The sequence below is a fragment of the Lygodium microphyllum genome, chromosome 17 (assembly GCF_053477565.2).
Source record: "Lygodium microphyllum isolate KBCC chromosome 17, Lygodium_microphyllum_v1.1.10, whole genome shotgun sequence".
Taxonomy (NCBI): domain Eukaryota; kingdom Viridiplantae; phylum Streptophyta; class Polypodiopsida; order Schizaeales; family Lygodiaceae; genus Lygodium; species Lygodium microphyllum.
The window spans coordinates 145,246,712-145,261,575 of NC_141151.1; positions in this window are offsets into that span (position 1 = coordinate 145,246,712).

The window sequence follows — 14,864 nt, forward strand, 5'->3', positions numbered from 1 at the left end:
GAACACTGCAAAAAGTTCTGTCACTGCAAAGAACACAGCTTCAGCCTCACAAGGGCTAATTAGCAAAACTGACGAAAGTGATATTTGACCACACAGTCACTTCCTAGTGACGATTTTGCATCAATAGGAAACAAGGATGATTTTGTAACTCCCAATGTCTCTGCACACAAGCATACGATGCAATTTCTACAGTAACTTTTCACCGACCTGTAGAACAGTGGTCGCACAGCATAAAACTGGGCCTTTTCCTGAGTGCGTGCAGAAAACTTCCGCCTCCAAAACAGGCCCCAAAATGGCCTCAAATCAAAAGAACAGGGTCGCCAAGGGCTAAAGCATATATTGCCCTCTTGCTTTACCACGAAGGGCGTCTCAACCTGAGACAATGCACTCTTGCAATTTCCGGCTGTGCTACCTGCAGAGATCTGCTCCCAAAACAGAAAATGAAAGCAACACTACTCCTCTTACCAGAACACCGCAAGCTTGGCTTGCTTTCTTGAGCTCCTTACCACGAACAAGGCTCTGATACCATGTCGAGATTGTGGGAGAGAAGGAAGGAGTCTCACTTGTAGCTTTCTTGCTTGCACAATGGGGGAATACACACAGAGGTGGAGGCTGAAAACAGTTTTCCTCTTCTTAGTTGTGTAAGCCAAAAAGAACTCATATACAAAGAAATAGAAGAACCCTATATATGGGTATCAAACCAAACTCAAATAACTAAGGTGGCATATAACTGAGCCACGAACTAGAATAGATAAGGATAGCTGTCATCTAGTTATTATTCATGGGCAGTGTACCAACCGCATCTGCAACTGACAAGTCGGTGACATAAATGCACAACGGTCATCCTCGCATATCGCGAGTGGAGCTCGATCTCTCAATAGGTAGCACTCACAATTTTGTCAATAAATTGGCTGTTGATCGGTTGAAATACACCCCTATAGAATTACAGCACCCCTTGAAGGTTCAATGTATGTCTCATCTTCCCCTTATGCTTGGCTGAAAATTATGTGGCATTGGTTTATCTAATTTCCCTAGATATGGGCCCTATTAACGTTGCCTTGGGTTGTGATTGACTGAAACAATTGGGAAAATTTGATATGGAATTCTCTCAGCTCTACATAGAGTTTATGATGCATGGACAGTCCATCCACCTAGAAGGAGTTTAGTATCATGTTGATTTTCAGCTCATTACAGCAAAGAAACTCAAAAGGGTGTTTAAGAAATGCTCACTAATCTTTGTCTTGCAATTGAATAATGACAATTCAAGTCAGTCCCAATAGTATCTATTGATTCAGCCTTGTAGGGCCTCCTTGAGGAGTATAGTGATCTATTTCAAATGCCTACAGCCCTTCCCCCTAAAGAGGCAAGTGGACCACCCACTTGATTTAGAGCCCCATTCCAAGCCAGTAACAAGCCACCTTACAGACTCTCCAAATCTGAACGTAAAGAGGTTGCAAAGTAAGTCAAGGATCTATTGGAAATGGGTTTCATTGAACCATGTTTTTTCCCTTTCTGTTAGTTAAGAAGAAAGATGGCTCTTCCCACATGTGCATCAACTACAAAGACTTGAATAAAATAACGTGATGAAGAACCACTACCCCATCCCACGGATTGATGACTTGCTAGATGAGTTGAAGGGGCATGATTTTTCATTAAGATTGACTTACGCTCTGGCTACCATTAGATTCTTATGAGGGAGGGAGATGAGATCAAAATGGACTTCAGTATAGATCATGGACAAACCCCGAAACATTCACTGGGAGCATTGGGCGGCAATGCTTAGATTTTTTTCTCAATGGACCGCTAAAACGTGCTTGGAGAGCCGATAGGCGGGCACATTACAGTTGGTATAGAGCGAAACTTTGTAATGATATATGATTGATTAATGCATGGTTCATAGATATATTCTAAATAGAATAACCTAAATGGTATGGCTTGATTGTCAGGCACCTTCTTTACTACTGACATGCAAAAGAATAAATTTCTTCTCAAGAAAATTAAGGCACCCGAGTTTAATGGAGAAGGGTTAGAGGTTGCAGCAGAGGCGAAGACATGGATTGAGTCAATGGATGACTATTTCTCTGCTTCGGGAACTGCCTCTACCAATCAAGCAATGATAGTCAAACTTAAGTTAGTTGGCCAGGCTCAGATATGGTGGAAGAAATGGTATAAAGATCAAGGTATTTTCGAGGCCACTATCACTTGGGCTTAGCTAAAAGATGTTGTACGCAGACGATACCTTCCACCAACCTATCAAACTTTAAAGATGAATGAATTCTTCAAGCTCAAGTAGTTGGAATTAACCTTGGAAGCTTACTACTCAAAGTTTGTAACCTTACTAAAATATGCACCACCTATGGATATCGCGTAGTGAGTATCCAAGCTTTGCCATGGACTAAACACTCCTTTGAACCACCATCTTGAAGCAATGCATTCAACAAACTTGCAAGATGCATTACTTCGAGTGAATCCAATCGTCCAAGATCTTAAATTGTGCAATTGTACTAAAGATGATTCCCGAGATCAAGACAAGAGATGCCACTTGTGCGGAGAGATAGGGTACATTCGTAGGAGATGTCCCTACCGTCAATGCTTCCATTGTAATGAGCTAGGACACATCCAAGCGCACTTCCGTAATCTATGCATATATAGAGGAATGAATAACTACGTCAATTGTCCCAATAGAACTCAAAGAGAACTTGAGCTTAGAAGAAGAAAATCCTACCAAGGACTACAAGAACCTTGTGACCGCAAGTGATAAATCTCCGTGTTGTATCTATTGCAAGGAGTTAGGTTATTTCAAAAGGAAATGTCCAAAGCACTCTAAACATCGATGCTTCGAGTCGCACAACATTGGACATAACTACGTCAATTGTCCCAACAAAACTCAAAGAGAACTTGAGCTTACAAGAAATGAAGCTGTACAAGCTCAAGTGATCTAGAACCTACAAGGAAATTATCCAATACTTAGGAAAAATCTAGAAGATATTCATAAGATGTAATTATAATAAATTTTCTATTGTAATCAAGACTCCAATATATCAAATACAATAGATTGTTGTTTTAAAAGACCGCATGCCTTGAGTAATCAGAGTAGCACAGTGAAAGCGTGGTGGGCCCAAAACCCATAGGTTCCAAAATGATACCCCCAGTTTCTCTCAAGATTAGGACATCTCGATTTCTCTAAAGAAAAAAGGATGTAATATTTCCACGCAATAAAAGTTAGTTGGTTAGTTTGAAAGTTAGTTAGTCAATTAATAAGTTAGTAAGATTAGTAACTAAAAACTAACTAAGCTAAAAACTAACTAACATTAATAACTAACCATTTTTTCTTAATTAAAAGTATTTTATTTAAAAAATTTGAGAGTCATAAATTTGATATTTTTCTCGGATTAACAAGGACCATAGCTACCCTTCACGGAAGTTACAACGTGAATGAGACTTATGAGCCATATTAATCATTAGTATTAATATGTATAGTATGTATGGTCCAAAAATATTAGATTTTGAAAAAAATAGCAGATTCTAAATATTTAGATATTATCCTAAAAATATAGAACTCGATGTTATTTAAAAGAAAAGACAAGTGCTATTTTAATTAGTTTTGGAGATTTAATAAAAAGAAGAAAATAAAAAAAAGTAATTGGTGAAATCGCACGCGCCGCGATCGCAGTAGTCTATAGAGTAGTAGATATCACTTTCAATAGGGAGAGAAAGAATGAGTGATCTAAAATCTTTCTAATCAAGTGTCTTGGGGTTTTACCCCCCCTTTTGGAGCCAATGGAACCATCAGATTTATGTGTTAACCATTAGATAACTGAGTTTTCCAAGAGTCCCTCCACTAAGAACTCTTGTTCTCAATCTCATCCCCTCTTCTCTAAATCATTATAAATATGAAGCATGGGGGGGTACAAGAGAGCATAAGAAGATCGTGAGAGGCTGCGAGAGAGAGGTAGCAAGAAGGATACCCATCCAAGAGATTATGAGAGAGAGAGAGAGAGAGATAGAGAGAGACAGAGAGACAGAGAGAGAAGAGTTATCCCAAGAGGCTGCACGGGGGAGAGAGTTAGCTCAATTCCCTCTATCTCAATCCTCGACTTAGCCATCTTCTCTTATGCTCTCCCATCTCAAATCTATTCCTCCTTATGAATCTCTTGAGTCTACTTGCAGACGATGGCCTTTAAGCAAAGAATTTCGTGCGCGGATGGCAATCCTACAACCAGCAATGAAGTTTCGGGTGAAGACACCACTCTCAATTCAACTACAATTCCAATCGTAAGTAATGTATTTCTAAATTGATAGATGCTTGCTTTGATTCTCGCATGAGATACATTAGACCCATGCTATGATTTATGAGAATAGGTCATGGGAAGGGATAGGCCTCTTCTCACGTAGTCGAAACATGATTTTGCAAAACGCATGTATCAAAGGAAGTTCATTGCACTTAGTTGTATATGGGTTATTCATTGATAGAGCAATTGGTCACGGGTTATGGATAGAATAATCATAAAAAGAATGTCATTATGAATTATGCATGCAAGTATTAAGAAAATTTTGCATAGAATCTCTCTTGGATCCCAAGGGGGAGAGTGAATATGCGATGGAATTATTATCACGTCTATTCTTGTATTGTTTGGAAAAAATACAATTAGTTTTGTTGGTTGATTGAACAACACCCTAAATGTTTTTCTTTCAATCAACTGATTATTGCATTGTAATTTGAATAAATATTCAAAGGCTTGTGTTGATGGAAAATGCTGGGCAGGGGTCTGTAATGAAAAGTTTCCATGGGAATAAATGAATGTTTTCCTAGAAGATGATGTTAGGGTTGATTGCCTTGATTATGCTTGATTCTTAATTGAATTAATTAAGAAAGGATATTTTGCATGGGTGGATCATCTCCAAGATCGCACTGCGGATTACCCTAAGAGAGCACTGCTCGATTCACGAGCCAAAGGTCAAGTGGTGAAAAGGCCAACCACAAAAGTTGTGTCTCACTCCTAGGTTGCTCAGGGTCAGTGGAGCTCTCGACACCCCTGCCGAGTCTAGAACATAGTTTTAGACTTCCGTGAGCCTAATGTCTGGGACGTTGAAAGATTCTATGCTAGATAAAGGATTGAAATTATGATGCCATGTGATTTGGACCGGGAACTTCTGTTGGAGAGAAGGGATACATAATTCTCTTGTACGGGTAGGAGATAATGATTAACCTAAAGATAAGTTAAGGAACTTGTTTGTCAAAAGGATTGCTTGTTTTGTTTTCGCGTTTGTGCTATAAATTACGCGAACGAACCCTGTTCCCTAAAAGCCTTAATTAATGAAGCTGATTTTAAATGTCGCACATAAATATGATAGGACTTAATTAGAAAACTAAAGCTATTAAGACAAGCATGTGGAAAAAATCCCCGATGGGTCCGTCCTATGGCAGGGTGGTCCCAAAGAGAACTGGGAGGCTTCTCACAAGGATTTATCACCATTCGACTTTAGGTATTGTTAAGTTAGGACTCGATTCATGCCATTTTAGGGGACCCAAATCGGACTATGTCCTATGGGTAGAGAGGTTGAGCGGCGCATCCCTCTCATTTTTCATTCTCTTTAAACCAAGTGCGGTATGGATCTGCTTTGGATTGGGTATCTCTACACAAAGTAGGATGTCCGAAATCCTACGCTAGAATACTGTTAGGAGACCTTGGCCCTAGGAACCTTGATTTCACATCGATCCTAGTGGGTTTGGTTGTGAATGTTTGGTTACGCGGAGGCAGACTCAGGAAACCCTAGGCGACAAACCCTGCAACATTCCCTGGTATTGCTGGGCTGTGACGCTTAGATTTGTTTCTTGATGGACTGCTAAAACGTGCTTGGACAGCCGATAGGTGGGCACGTTACAAGCATTGCCTTATTTGATCCCATGGCAAGATTACCATCCCACACATTTTTCCCTTCATATAGAAGTTCATGGAAGAGATGCATTCTTGCCCCAATGCTGGTCACTTGAAAATTTTCAAAATATATGACAAGATTTCCAAGAGCTTTCATTGGAAAGACTTATGGAGGGATGTCAAGGACTTTGTGACCAAATGTGTTCCATGCTAACAGAACAAGGATCGTACACTCAATCATGCTTGTCTCTTGCATCCCCTCCCTATTCCTGAAGGGAGATGAACTCATATCACAATGGACTTCATCAATGGTCTTCCCATGAGCAATAAAGGATGGAATAGTATCTATGTGGTATTTGATCACCTCACCAAAGCTTTCCACTTTATCCCCACTAAGACCAATACACTATCTCTCAGATGGCCATTTAGTTTATGGAATATGTCTTCAAGTTGCATGGCTTACCAGAAGTCATAGTACATTATCAACATGCTAAGTTTATGAGCAACTTCTAGCATATAGTTTTCACATCCATGGTACTGAGCTTGTTCCATCCATTGCATACCACCCTCAGAGTAATGGCCAGATTGAAAGAGTGAACAAATGGCTTGAGATATATTTGAGGCACTTTTGCCATGATGTACAATACAGTTGAAATACATGGCTCCACTTGTTTGAATTTTCCTATAATAACTCCACCCACTCTAGCATTGGGGTTTTCCCTTTTGAGGCCTTATATAGGTATAAGGTTTCCCTCCCTATAGCCTTATTTAATGATAAGATAAACCCTGAGAGTCAGGCTGATTTGGATAGCATGCAAGCTCTACTTCATCAATGCAAAGTGAATCTTCAAAAGGTAAAAACACACATGAAACTCTATGTTGATGAGAAAAGAAGGAATTCAGAATTCTAGGAAGGGGAATTGGTTCTGTTGAAAGTGCCTAAGTCCCGCTACTCCACTCTTAAAGAGGGTAGCAGTAACAAGCTGGCCCACCACTTCTATGGCCCCCCTACTGGATATCCTAAAGAGAGTCAATGACTTGGCCTACCGATTATAGCTTCCCCCTACCACCAAAATCCACAATGTGTTTAATGTCAGCTAGTTTAAACCCTTCATGGGCACCTCAATGGACTATGTGTAAAAACTTTCCCCCATAAATGAGGAAGCCATCGCTCACTGTATCCTTGAGGCAATCATTGGACAATGAGATAAGCACTTAAGGACTCAATCCATGAAGGAACACCTCATCAAATGGCAAGGCCTGATGCCAGGAGGCATATTCCACGGTGGATTCCGTGCCACGGTGGATTCCGTGAGGTTTTACGGTGGATTCCGTAAACTTAGATGACCGGGGCTCATACACAAAGAGGATTCTTTGTGCGAGAAGTTGATGGGGACGCCTGTCCTTTTCGGGCGTTTCATTAATTTAGTGTGTACATGGGTGATTCCATAGCGGGTGATTCCGCAAAATGCATATTAAATTAATAAACGTTTATGAGTTTAGAGTGCGCACTCGTAATAAATTAAGGTTAGGATTTATTTCTAACCAGTTGATTTATTTATGTAGCTGAAGACTGCTAGGTATTCACTTTTGTCGGTTTAATTGTATTATTTTACTAACGATTGTGAATGCTTCAGTTGATGTGTAGAGATAGCAGCAGTGGCGGAGGAAAGTATTGGAGTTTAGCGAGTATTCGACCTTTGGACTATATTTTGATAGGCGCCACGCCTATATTTTGTTATGTCTATTGAGACATTGATTATTGATTATTATTTTGTATGCGCTTATGCGCCCGGATATGTTATTTCTATTTGGACATTGAGATTGGGCGTGCCAGACTCTATGGGCATCGTCCATTAGCTTTATTTTCCTATTTTTGTAGAAAGCAAACTCAAAAGCTAAAAGCTTGTCATATTTTTGTAAATTGGGCTATTATTGAGCATGAAGATTGGAAATATACATAAAATACATGCTTTGTGAAGCGCTCACACAAGGCATGGGGGAGATTGAACCCAATTTGTCTCTTGCCTCTTGTCGTGCATGCTTTTACATTGTTTTTTGTGCAAAAAGGTAGAGTTCTTTGTTCTTGGGGACCTTCCGGGATTCACCACGTGAGCATTCTGCGATCGATCTACGCACCAGTGGTATCAGAGCGGAGCAGAGATCAAGAGCTTCCAATCGCTACTAATCTCGGGCGAAGGCGGAGCTCCAGGAACAAACGGGCTCTACAGTCAATCTTGTCGCGAACCGTCGATACAGGCAGACTTCTGGCGATCAAGAACCTCTGTTTCCACTGTCAGATCGCGAAGGACCAGGCTCTGCAGGCGGAGGACCACGCATTCATCTCCATCAATAAGTCGTTGAAAAACAGTGAGAAAATTCTTAATATTCTCAATTAAAAGCTTAATTACAAAGCTTTATAAGCTTAAGGGAAGCTTAAGACCTCACAAAAACACCACGGCGTATCAGAAGACCTCCCCGAAATTTTCGCGCGGCCAAAAAAACGGCCCCCCCTCGAAAATTTACGCCGCCTGCTAAGTCCTTCCTTAAGCTTCATAAGCTTAAGCTTAATCACTTAAGCTTAAGCCACTGCAAGTCACACAGGGCAGACAAGTTGGCAAACTCCGGGTCCCGCACTTCTGAAGTTAAGTTCCGCAAGTCGACGGTAATCAAGTTCTGCAAGTTCTGCAAGTCGGCCTAAGTTCAGCAAGTCCACAACTCTGTAAGTCTGCTAAGTCTGCAACTCTGCAAGTCAGACTAAATCAGAACTGACTAGTGCTTAAAACTCCTAGAAGACTTGTTCGTATGCAAACACTCTGAACTGGAAATTTGTTCGCAGCAAGCTGTTCTACCTATCTACAAGTTCGTTGAAGTACTTTCAGCAAACGGAGACAGAAATATTGTAGATTTTCAGATAATATACAAAGAAATACCAAAAAATACATAGCCTTGTAACCCCAAATTTGAGCTACGCTCATCCCGCTAACCTGATTTTGAGTGAGAAAGGTTTGTTGAGTTTTACAGGATGACTACCCCACATATGGATGATCCTATGGCTGAAGATGACCTACCTGAGCCTACCATGGAACAAAAGCTGGATCTAATCATGCTACAATTGGAAGAAGAGCGAAGGGCTAGGCAAGCATTACAAGCGCAATTGACAAAACTACAAAGAGCATCCACCGACAAAGAAGAACCACAAGCTGAAGATTTGATTCGCCGTACCATCGACGCCACTCTTGAAGCACAAACCATTCGCAAGGAATCCAATATAAGTAAACGAAGTTTCAAGTTTCACACTTTCAATGGCATAAGAGAAGGAAAGACTGTTTTATCATTCATTAGCCAGTTTGATGACTATTTCCATGAGGAAACTTATCCTGAAAAAGATAAAATCAAGTGTGTTACTAATCATTTGATAGATAGAGCATCACTTTGGTGGACTCTAGTCCGCAAGAGCATAGAATGTCCTGCTACTTGGGAAGATTTCAAGAAGAAGTTCATGCAGAATTTCCTTCCACCGCAATTTCATGAGAAGGCTATCAAGCAATGGGATTTACTTCAACAGCGAGATCGTTAGCCTATTCCACAGTATATAGAGCGTTTTTGGAATGCACTCCTAGAGCTACGCATGCTTGAAGACGTACCAGAGACGACACATAAGCGGAAGTATATGTCTGGACTTCTTGGACACATAAGCGGAAGTATATGTTTGTTGAGTTTTACAGGATGACTACCCCACATATGGATGATCCTATGGCTGAAGATGACCTACCTGAGCCTACCATGGAACAAAAGCTGGATCTAATCATGCTACAATTGGAAGAAGAGCGGAGGGCTAGGCAAGCATTACAAGCGTAATTGACAAAACTACAAAGAGCATCCACCGACAAAGAAGAACCACAAGCTGAAGATTTGATTCGCCGTACCATCGACGCCACTCTTGAAGCACAAACCATTTGCAAGGAATCCAAGATAAGTAAACGAAGTTTCAAGTTTCACACTTTCAATGGCATAAGAGAAGGAAAGACTATTTTATCATTCATTAGCCAGTTTGATGACTATTTCCATGAGGAAACTTATCCTGAAAAAGATAAAATCAAATGTGTTACTAATCATTTGATAGATAGAGCATCACTTTGGTGGATTGTAGTCCGCAAGAGCATAGAATGTCCTGCTACTTGGGAAGATTTCAAGAAGAAGTTCATGCAGAATTTCCTTCCACCGCAATTTCATGAGAAGGCTATCAAGCAATGGGATTTACTTCAACAGCGAGATCGTTAGCCTATTCCACAGTATACAGAGCGTTTTTGGAATGCACTCCTACAGCTACACATGCTTGAAGACGTACCAGAGACCACACATAAGCGGAAGTATATGTCTGGACTTCTTGGACATTACTACGCTGAAGTGAACATGTTCAAGCCTGCTACCCTTGAAGATGCCATCTCCTTAGCTCACGACACTGAAGATAAGTTACGCGGAAGAGATCGACGACCACAGCAATTCCAAGCCAACGGTAATTATGGATCTAAACAATTCAATTCCAATTTCAGAAGGTTTAATCCAGGTCGTTTCTCATCACCATCTTTCCGCAAGAATTGGCCTAAACCACCTGCATTACCATCCACTGTCAATCCAAATCCAAAGTCTATTCCACAAGCAAATCCAAATGTACCCAGACTCCCAGCCATTGCAAATAATGTGACCAAAGCCAAGCCAATAGTATGCTACAAGTGTCACCAGCCAGGGCATCTCGCAGCAAATTGTCATTCAAAGAAGCCATCATCACATATCAACTACCTTGGAGCCATGGACGAAGACGAGCATGAGGATATGCCGGATTTCACTGAAGAAGAGGATGATATTACTACTACTTCCGACACTTTACCAGGTATGCCTACTTCACATTCATTATTGACTATGAAATGTATGGTGCATGGAAAAGAAAGAACTATCTTACATGATGACGGTAGTACCCATGACTTTATTTCAGCAAAATTGGTAAAGGAATTAAAATTGCATACAGTACCTACGCATTATCGCATAAAAGCTGCATTTTTAGGCACTAGGTACAATGACACACAAGAAGTACAAGATTTAGAAATTCAAATTGGTTCATATATTGAAAAAAGAAATTTCTTAGTTGTCCCATTACAGTCAAGTGACATTATTCTAGGAATGCCATGGAGACACCAGCATAATCCAAATATAGATTATTCCACGCACACAATGAATATTAATTTTCAAGGAAAATCTATTACATTATATGGTATGCATGCATCTCATATTTTTCCACTGCTTTCGCATACTCAAGCAAAACGTGCACTACGCAAGAATACTAAATCATATCTCATTTGGGTGAATGAATTGCACGCAAAGGAAAATCATATGCATCCTAGGCATAAGGAATTTCTTGCATATTTTAAGGACTGTCTTGCAGAAGACCTACCACCAGGTTTACCACCTTCACGTCCAGAAGACCATAAGATTGATCTAATTCCTGGCACACAACCACCTTGCAAAGCACCATATAGGCACAATCAAATAGAGCAAAAAGAAATCCAGAGCCAAATTGAAGAATTACTAAATTGAGGCTTAATTCGACCTAGCAGTTCTCCATTCGGAGCACCTGTACTCTTAGTCAAGAAAAAGAATAATACCTATCGTATGTGTATTGACTACCGAGCATTAAATAAGATCACTGTAAAGAATAGGTATCCTATACCTAGAGTTGATGACCTTATGGACAAACTGTAAGGATCTTCTATATTTAGTAAAATTGACCTTAAGTCTGGATATCATCAGGTGAGGTTAGATAGATCCGACATATTTAAGACTGCATTCAGGACACAGTTTGGCCATTACGAATTCTTAGTCATACCATTCGGATTAACTAATGCACCTGCTACTTTCAGTAGAATGATGAACCGTATTTTTCTGAAATATCAATATTGTGTGATTGTTTTCTTTGATGATATTTTGGTGTTCAGTCAAAGTGAAAAAGAGCATTATGAGCATTTATCATTAGTTTTTCAATTACTGAAAGAAAATCAATTGTTTACAAATCCTGACAAGAGTGAATTCTTTAAGACAGAAATAGAATATTTAGGTCATATTGTATCAAAAGAAGGAATAAAAGTTGATCCTAAGAAAATTGACGCAATATTGCATTGGCATGTTCCTAAAAATGTACATGAATTACGCTCATTCCTTGGTCTTGCTAGTTTCTATAGGAAGTTTGTACGTAATTTCTCATTACTTGCTTTACCATTAACCAAACTTCTTAAGAAAGGAATTGTTTATCAATGGACTGAAACTCAGCAGAAATCCTTTGACTTACTAAAACGTGCATTAACTAATGCCCCTGTTTTACAATTGCCTGACTTTAACAGACCATTCTTTCTAGTTGTGACCGATGCTAGCGGATCAGGAATAGGAGCCGTATTAATGCAAGACAACCATCCAATAGCATATTCTAGTTCTAAGCTGAAACCCTCTGAGCTCAAATATTCTACTTATGACAAAGAACTATTAGCAGTTATACAAGCATTAAAACAATGGAAGCACTATTTAATGGGTTCAAAATTCATGATAAAGACTGACCAGCAAAGCATTAGACATCTACTTAGCCAACCCCAAATTTCTGACCGTCATATCAAATGGGCTTCCTTCATTCAAAGTTTTCATCATATCATTCAATACCAACCTGGAAAAGAAAATGTAGTTGCCGATGCATTGAGTAGAAGACCTGCAATTCATAATATTTCTATCATATCCTTTGATTCTTTGATTGCTATGAAAGACACATATCACCAGGATATTACTTTTCATTTTGATTGGCAAAAATTAGTTCAAAATAATTTCATTCCTGTTGATTCATTGTCATATAATGATGGATTTATGTTCTTTGAAAAGAGACTGTGTGTTACTATTCCATTCCGATCTTTTGTTTTGAATGAAATTCATTGTCCCCCATATCAAGGTCATAGAGGTATCATATCTACATTACGCATGTTAACTGAAGATTTTTATTGGCCGCATATGGATGCAGATGTATCTAATTTCGTTTCTGAATGTTTGATTTGTCAAAGAATAAAGAGACATCATGGTAAACAGTATGGATTATTAATGCCTTTGTCTATTCCATCTAAACCTTGGGAACATATTTCTATGGATTTCATTACTGGTTTACCAAATACTAAATCTAACCATGACATGATTTGGACAATTGTAGATAGATTTAGTAAGCAAGCATATTTCATTGCATGTAAGAAAACTTTAACAACATCACAAGCAGCACAGTTATTTTTGAAAACTGTTTTTACTAACCATGGATTGCCAAAAGTGATTATTTCAGATCGAGATTCTAGATTTTGTAATAATTTTTGGATTACACTATTTGCAAATCTAGGCACAAAGATTGATTTCTCATCTGCATTTCATCCAGAAACCAATGGACAAACAGAAGCCACAAATAGCACTATTTTAGATCTTTTACGTGCATATACTATCTCTAAACCTCAGACATGGGATACTCATTTGCATTTATTACAGTTTGCATACAACAATACACCGCACACATCTACAAAGAAAGCACCTTTTGAAGTCATTTATGGATATAGATTATCTACACCTATTGCATCTTTGTCTAATAGAATTCAAAGTGCTGATGATATTGCTACTATGCATAACACTATTTTTGATGAGGTTAAGGATATGATTGCTAAAGCCCAACAATCATATACCAAACAAGCCAACAAGAAAAGACAAGCCATGAATTTCAAAGTTGATGATTATGTTTGGCTTAGAATAGAAAAGTGTAGACTACAAAGTGTAGATAGACACCCAGTTGTCAAATTAGCTCCTAGATTCTATGGACCATTTAGAATCATTCATAAGATTAATGACAATGCATTCAAGTTAGAATTGCCATCTCATTGGAAAATTCATAATACATTTCACATTAGTTTATTGAGACCATTTAGAGGCCAATTACCTATCCACCGTGTTTATGAAAATCCACCTTTACTAGAAGAAGAGACTGAAATACTTGAACCAGAAGCCATCATAGACACTGACTACATGACCACTAGAACTGGCCGAAGGTATTCTAGATATCTAGTAAATTTTAAGAACCATCCTGTAGAGGAAGCACAATGGATGCACGCTAGAGACTTAAATGCTTTCCCCACTCTGTTAGCTCCACATTGAGCTAATAGCAATTGAGGTCAATTGCTATCCCACCCCGGGGGTATGATGCCAGGAGGCATATTCCACGGTGGATTCCGTGAGGTTTTACGGTGGATTCCGTAAACTTAGATGACCGGGGCTCATACACAAAGAGGATTCTTTGTGCGAAAAGTTGATGGGGACGCTTGTCCTTTTCGGGCGTTTCATTAATTTAGTGTGTACATGGGTGATTCCATAGCGGGTGATTCTACAAAATGCATATTAAATTAATAAACGTTTATGAGTTTAGAGTGCGCACTCGTAATAAATTAAGGTTAGGATTTATTTCTAACCAGTTGATTTATTTATGTAGCTGAAGACTGCTAGGTATTCACTTTTGTCGGTTTAATTGTATTATTTTACTAACGATTTTGAATGCTTCAGTTGATGTGTAGAGATAGCAGCAGTGGCGGAGTAAAGCATTGGAGTTTAGCGAGTATTCGACCTTTGGACTATATTTTGATAGGCGCCACGCCTATATTTTGTTATGTCTATTGAGACATTGATTATTGATTATTATTTTGTATGCGCTTATGCGCTCGGATATGTTATTTCTATTTGGACATTGAGATTGGGCGTGCCAGACTCTATGGGCACCGTCCATTAGCTTTATTTTCCTATTTTTGTAGAAAGCAAACTCAAAAGCTAAAAGCTTGTCATATTTTTGTAAATTGGGCTATTATTGAGCATGAAGATTGGAAATATACATAAAATACATGCTTTGTGAAGCGCTCACACAAGGCATGGGGGAGA